Below are 8232 nucleotides of genomic sequence, written 5' to 3' on the forward strand. Positions count from 1 at the left end.
CAAATAATAAAGACTTAAGTACAATTCTGAACTGAAATGTTAGACAACAAAGTAAACAAGAAACATATAACAAATTTTTATTTTTTTCCCCCAAGAGAACATGTAAAAGGTATATATATATATATATATATATATATATATATATATATATATATATATATATATATATATATATATAAGTCTGAAAATACAAGTGGGAAACAAATAAATGCATGTATAAATACAGTGCTGTGAAAAGTTGATATTAGATATACACAAAAACAGAAGAAATTGGGATGGGGCAAATACTTTTTAACCGCACTGTCCTTTCTTCTTTCATTAATCACTGCTGCTTTCATTTATTAAATTTCAGGACATTTTATTCAATAATGAGTGGGGTGTGTAGGGATGTGGAAAAAAATCATACCCTTACCCAAAATGCCTTACTAGCAAAGTCCTGGTTATCAGGTCGAAGGTCATGTGACTTCAGATAATTTCGTCTGAAGTGTGAAAATTGTGATGTGATGGATCATTATAAGTGCTAAATGTAATTACAGTAAAGCTTATTAATTGCAGTCCTAAGCTCAGCTGTCCCTGGACTTGGATATATTGCAGTGCTGCTCTCTTCTCATTTACTCGCTTGCCCTCTGTGCAGTTTCCCTTTATTTTGCTCAGGTTGATGATACATTAGTTTATTGCTTTCCACAAAGCTTTAATCTTCTTCCCTGGTCTTCTCTAGTTAGATGGTTAGATCACTACAAGCTTTATCAGCACACACATGTCCAATTGACATACATTGTCAAGGTCCTCCACAGACTTGGGCGATTTTCAAGAAACCTATAATGTTTAACAAAATGATGAATGCTGGATTTGTTGGGAACTAGATGAAACGAAATACAGACACAGGACAAATTAAAGGGAAAAACACTATAAAATGTCTCAGCAAAATCTTTGACCACCATGAGTCACCAGCCTTATCATCAGTTCTTCTGCCTGGAATGGGATGAACACCATTCTTTCAAAACATATTCTTTCGGTTGTTGCACCAGTTGCGATCTGGTGACTATCATCATAAACATTTATTGATTATTCATATTATTCATCTGTAATTACTTTAATAAACTTCGGTTGAGTCATGGCAACAAAAGTTTATTAATTACTGTGAGGGAAATTATCAATTTTACTTTGTAATAGCTCTGTTCAATCTGTTCATGATCATCAGTGAATAATCCCGCATGCAGTCATGTCATGGAGATAAGTACAGAACGTTCTTTCTTCTTACATTGACACAAACATATTATTGTCATCAGGAATGTCTGCACATCTGCTAAGACCTTGAAACCACTAAACTGTCTCAAACCACCTATAACTCCCTTATCAGGATTCGCAGAGGTCCGGCACTCTAGCTTCATCTTATATAGTGCATGTGAGCGCTCCAGAGCTCTCTCGTCTTCTATCCTGTATTCATCCTTCTGTAATAAACCTTTTCACCTGAGAGGAATGGGTCTACTGGTGTTTGTCTAATTTCCATGACATTACTTAAACTCGCAGCACAATTCAGTGGATCCAGACTTACACAACTTTAATTTTAGTAAAGTCGCTATAACTACTGTATAACACATAGTACGTATAGTTGGTATTCTTATTGAAGACCATTTGCAGCACTAGGTGTGTAATAATTATACACTTTTGCTGGTAATTATTGCATTATTGGGGGCAGTGGTGGCTTGATGGTTGAGGCTCTGGGTTACTGATTGGAAGGTCAAGGGTTCAAGCCCCAGCACTGCCAAACTGCCACTGTTGGGCTCTTGAGCAAGGCCCTTAAACCTCTCTTCTCCAGGGGCGCTGTGTCATGGCTGACCCTGCGCTCTGACTCCAGCTTCCTGACATGCTGGGGTATGCAAAGAAAATAATTTCACTGTGCACATGTATATGTGATCGATAAAGACTTATTATCATTAGCAGTATTGGCTTAAGTGGTTAAAAAATTGTATCAGAGTTCCAAGCTTCCACTGTTGGGCTCTTGAGCAAACCCCCTGTCTCATTGTAAGTTGCTTTGGATAGAAACATCAGTCAGATAAGAAAATCATTGCAGATTTAGTCCACTCTTTGCAGTTATAATAACTTCCACTCTTCTGGGAAGGCTTTCCAGTAGATTTTGGAGAGTGTCTGTTGGGATTTGTGCTCATTCAGCTACAAGAGCATTGGTGAGGTTAGGCACTGACGATAGCCTAGGAGTCCTCGGCAATCCAGTTCATCCCAAAGGTGTTCAGTAGGATTAAGGTTAGGACTCTGTGCAGGACATTCGAGTAACGCTCAAATCATACCTTCATGAAGCTTTCTTTGTGCACAGGGACACTGTCATGCTGAAACAGGTTTGGGCTTCTTAGTTCCAGTGAAGGGAAATTGTAAGGCTACAGCATACGAAGACGTCCTATGCAATTGTGAGTTTCCAGATTGTGCCAAGAGTTCGGGAAGACCCACATATGCGTGTGATGTTCAGGTGTCCACAAATTTTAGGCCATATAGTGATGTAATTACACAATGTCTTATGGATAAGCTGTTATTTTAGCAGAGTTAGTCAGTCATCTACTCAGGAAGTATGTTTTCCTTTTTATTATACTTCTCCTTCCAAATTATTCTCCAGTCAGTGTCTGGCAGAATTAAGATACAACATAAGACATAATCATAATTGCTCAATGCGACCACAACACTGAAGATCGTTTTAATTGAATATATAACATAAAAAGCCACATGGGGGCCCCCTCACCACACCAGGGACCTTGGCAGTCACCTGGTGTTCACTAGTCTCAGCTTGTGGGATTTCACACTTTATTACTCACTAGAGAAATGGATAAATGCTGAGTCTGCTTCAAGAAACTGTCTCCTGCCTTCTGTTACTTTTGCAGCCCTGCTGCTGAGAAAAGTCATACAACAAGAGATGAGTAATGGTGTCTGCCCTTATACACACACTTGCCCTGCTACTTTACTACAGGATCGTAAAAATTCTGTCTGATCGACAGTTCATCTGTCTCTTTTCCTTCTACTGTCTTTCTAATTAATTAAATTAAAATTTTAATTATGTTCTCTGTGTCCAGAGGGAATTCGAAGCTCTTCCAGAAATTGGTCATGCTGCTGAATCTTTGATATGAAGTAGCATCTGTTCAGAGCAAAGCGAGAAAGAGAAGGCACAAAAACAGCCCAATATAGAGCATGCTTTATGAATGTGCTGCTTGATTTGCACATATGTCTGGTGTGTTTTGTTCTTTGCATGCATTTTTGCTTCAGTAAACACTGTCCTTTTTCCACACTCAACTTGCTTATGCTGCACTCATATCATTAGTTGGACTTTACTCATTTTGAATGTCAACCTTGATGTAAATCTCTGAGATGTAACACAGAGAACTTTGTCTAGCCGAGCTGGAAAGATATGGCAGCATGCCAGCTCTCATGACTTTCAACAACTAAAACAATTGTGATGATTTGTTCAGTATTTCCTTTCTTGAGTGAAAAATGGGTATTACTTGCTCAGGGTCACAGTGGATGTAGAGCCTAGTCAGTGAACACTGTGAATGAGACACTAATGCTCCTTGGATGAGACAACATTCCATCACAGTGCACAATGCACACATATTCACATATACAGTATCTCACAAAAGTGAGTACACCCCTCACATTTTTGTGAATATTTGATTATATCTTTTCATGTGACAACGCTGAAGAAATGACACTTTGCTACAAGGTAAAGTAGTAAGTGTACAGCTTGTATAACAGTGTAAATTTGCTGTCCCCTCAAAATAACTCAACACACAGCCATTAATGTCTAAACTGCTGGCAACAAAAGTGAGTACACCCCTAAGTGAAAATGTCCAAATTGGGCCCAATTAGCCATTTTCCCTTGCCGGTGTCATGTGACTTAGTGTTACAAGGTCTCAGGTGTGAATGGGGAGCAGGTGTGTTAAATTTGGTGTCATTGCTCTCACACTCCCTCATACTGGTCACTGGAAGTTCAACATGGCACCTCATGGCAAAGAACTCTCTGAGGATCTGAAAAAAAGAATTGTTGCTCTACATAAAGATGGCCTAGCAATAAGAAGATTGCCAAGACCCTGACACTGAGCTGCAGCACGGTGGCCAAGACTATACAGCGGTTTAACAGGACAGACCATACGCCGCACACTGCATCAAATTGGTCTGCATGGCTGTCGTCCCAGAAGGAAGCCTCTTCTAAAGATGATGCACAAAAAAGCCCACAAACAGTTTGCTGAAGATAAGCAGATTAAGGACATGGATTACTGGAACCATGTGCTGTGGTCTGATGAGACCAAGATAAACTTATATGGCTCAGATGATGTCAAGAGTGTGTGATGCGGCAACCAGGTGAGGAGTACAAAGACAAGTGTGTCTTGCCTACAGTCAAGCATGGTGGTGGGAGTGTCATGGTCTGGGTCTGCACGAGTGCTGCCGGCACTGGGGAGCTACAGTTCATTGAGGGAAATATGAATGCCAACACGTACTGTGACATACTGAAGCAGCGCATGATCGATCCCCTCCCTTCGGAGACTGGGCGGCAGGGCAGTATTCCAGCATGATAATGACCCCAAACACACCTCCAAGACGACCACTGCCTTGCTAAAGAAGCTGAGGGTGAAGGTGAGGGACTGGCCAAGCATGTCTCCAGACCTAAACCCTATTGAGTATCTGTGGGGAATCCTCAAACGGAAGGTGGAGGATGCTTCGTGATGTCTCCGTGATGTCGTCATGGAGGAGTGGAAGAGGACTCCAGTGGCAACCTGTGAAGCTCTGGTGAACTCCATGCCCAAGAGGGTTAAGGCAGTGCTGGACAATAATGGTGGCCACACAAAATATTGACACTCTGGGCATTTCATTGGCTGTCGTCAGTGAGTACAAAGGTGTACTCACTTTTGATGCCAGCGGTTTAGACATTAATGGCTGTGTGTTGAGTTATTTTAAGGGGACAGCAAATTTACACTGTTATATAAGCTGTACGCTCACTACTTTACATTGTAGCAAAGTGTCATTTCTTCAGTGTTGTCACATGAAAAGATATAATCAAATATTTACAAAAATGTGAGGGGTGTACTCACTTTTGTGAGATACTGTAGGGGCAATTTAGAGTAGCTAATTCGCCTATCAGCATGTTTTGTGAGGTGGGAGGAAATCAGAGAAACTTGAAGAATACCCTGAACAAAGGGGGGGGGGTCAATATCAAAAGTAACAGTCAGTATCTGCAGTGTTGGCTTGGTTACTGATCGGAAGGTCAGGGGTTCAAGCCCCAGCGCTGCCAAGCTGTCACTGTTGGGCCCTTGAGCAAGGCCCTTAACCCCCTCAATAAAGACTCATTATCATAATTATTATTATCATTATCTGGTGTGGCTTTAAGTACTACAGTGTATCTCATCCTCATGGACTGAACCAGATTTGTCAGTTCTTGCTGTGAGACATTACCTCACTTTTCCCTTTGATATTTAAATTTTTTTACAAACATTTTTTTTTTTTTTTTGAAAGAATAAGTTTGTGAGGATAGCCAGCAGAAATGAGGTTTCCTCCTCAGGGTTGCTGGATCTACTCTATGTGATAGACGGTCAAGTTCCTCACCCTGTGAGAGCTTCTGAGTAGAGCTGCTGCTCCTCTGAATCTAGAGGAGCCAGTTGAAGTGATTTTGGATGCCCCTTACAAGAATGCCCCCTGGTCAGCTACAGCTACAGCAGTATCAGGTACATTTCCCTGGAGGGAAACCCTGTGGCAAACCCAGGACCTGCTGGAGAGATTATATCTCTTGGGAATGCTGGAAGGAAAATGAATTAAATATCCCTGCATACAGTTATGAATGTCTTTGTTTTCCATTTATCTCTTTTCTGAAAAGCTTATAATGTTACATCGACTCCATTCATCAGTCACCAAAGGGCTCCTCTAATGATTTTCACTTGAGCTGATAAAGGGACGTCCCTAAAGATGGCAGAAATTCCAAGAGTAGCTGAGCTGACAAACAGTGGCTGCATGCCACAGCAGCTTGTAAACTGCATCAAGCAGCTTTTCCCACACATTTCATTTCCTGCCTCAAAGCACAAGAGTCCAGCTGTAGGCTGAATATGTTGAATATGAATGAAGTGTTGGTAGGCTCTGGCCCACACCTTGGAATTGAAGTAATGATGGCACACTAGAGTAAACCGTTTTATTCAGCTCTTTTGTCCACTTTCATTTGTGATTGTGTTAAAGCCACTTGACTTCTTGTACCTGATTTGCTTGGTACTGAATGTATAGAAATGAATGTGTGAAGTACTATTTATTAAAAAATCATTTAAGCTGTCTGATGATTTGTTATATTGGTATTTTAATTTGTGCTGTAAATTGTTTTTTGATACTCTAGCAGCCATTTGCTATTTATTATTATTATTATTATTATTATTATTATTATTATTATTATTATTAATAATAATAATAATAATAATAATAAAGACTATTCTAAGACGGCTTACTATTTATTAAGCATTTACTTTGTCATGGATTCTTAGTAAAAAAAATAAGTTATATGATACATTCATTAATTCATTCATTTTTCCATCTTCTGTAAGTGCTTTATCCTATTGGGGTCAGGGTGGGTGCAAGTTGGGTGGACTCCTGTCCATCGCTGAGCATTTATGGTTTAGTAGATATAATAATATGATTTAATGGAGTTTCACTAAGTCATAATTAACTGGGGTGATGCCCGCAAGTTTTCTTCACATAAATTCACGAAGCAGGGCTGGAATGTTACATTACTGGCAGCTGTGGCTCAGGTGGTAGAGCGGGTTGTCCACAAATCGTAGGGTTGGCGGTTCAGTTCCCGGGCCACATGACTCCACATGTCCTTGGGCAAGACACTGAACTCCAAGTTGCTCCTGATGGCAAGCTAACACCTTGCATGGCAGCTACCATTGGTGTGTGTGTGAATGGGTGAATGAGAGTCAGTGTAAAATGCTTTGTAGAACGGCTAAGGTTAAAAAAGCACTATATAAGTGCGGACCATTTACCATTATTCTCATCATTAACTTGCAATTGTTTCCACAATTATCCGTAGCTCTGCTATTGGCCTCACTATGACCTTGTTTATTTATGCCGTATTACAGAGTAGCCATTAGGACAGAGACTGGTATTGATTCCCTTGTTACAGAGGCAGCTTTGCTGTAGGATATACCAAAGGGTGCAGTAATGGGCTTGTTCGAAATATATGGACTGTACAAGAAAATATTACCCATCACTTTGTCCTTCAGCAGACCCTTTCCCCAGAACAAATTATAGTTAAGAGCACATAAGATATGCAGCAAAAGTAAATAAATAAATAAATAAATAAAATAAAATAAAATAAAACAAAACTTGCTTATACACTGCCAGTCAAAATTTTTTGAACTTGAACACCTGGAGTTTCTTATGTTTTATTACAATTTAATCACTATTATTGCCACAGGCCAAACAACATGATACAGAAAACCAATTAAACCTGAATCTTTGTGGAAGTTATTAACTGGTCTCTCTCAGATGCTAATGGGGCTCTAAATGAAAGCTTTATTAAAGGTGGGCACACATGGAAGGTAAACTTGTTATGCATGTAGATAAAAGTCTCATAGACAGGGATAATTTTATCTAAAAAAAAACCTAATTGTGCTCATTACAATTATAAAGATATTTTTTTGCTTTTTCTGATTAAATCAAATCTAGATTATTCCAATATAATGTTATTTCTACCATTGTCCCATTCACTAAACGTTTCATAATTAACATTTTTCAATTCACTTATACCTATTAGTTGGTTAGATTAAGTGTTTGCTCATTAAAATGGCTAAAATAGAAGGTGTTAAAAAAAACCTTTGACTGGCATTTGATTGTATAATGTATAGAATAATTTCTTTGATCAGACTATGATTTAAATATGTTTATTATGTAATCCATCAGGTCCAATGAGAAATTAAAATAATCAGAGTGATAAGAAATGTTTTAATCCATCAAAGGTCCAGTTAGGGCTGTGACGGTAGCCATGCCAATCTACCACCCCGGTGGTGGAGTGCCACCTGCGGTAGTGTCACATCACACGCCATGTTAATGTTTCTACTTCTGTGGGCACTATGATAAGTACAAAGTACTGTGTTTTGTATACCAGTGTAATCATAATAACAGTTGCTATATAATTTTTTTTATTTATAGCCTTTATTTATAGCAGGAGATTTTATGTTAATACACAAATTACGTAATCAT

This window comes from Ictalurus furcatus, chromosome 7 (assembly GCF_023375685.1).
Source record: "Ictalurus furcatus strain D&B chromosome 7, Billie_1.0, whole genome shotgun sequence".
Classification (NCBI taxonomy): Eukaryota; Metazoa; Chordata; class Actinopteri; order Siluriformes; family Ictaluridae; genus Ictalurus; species Ictalurus furcatus.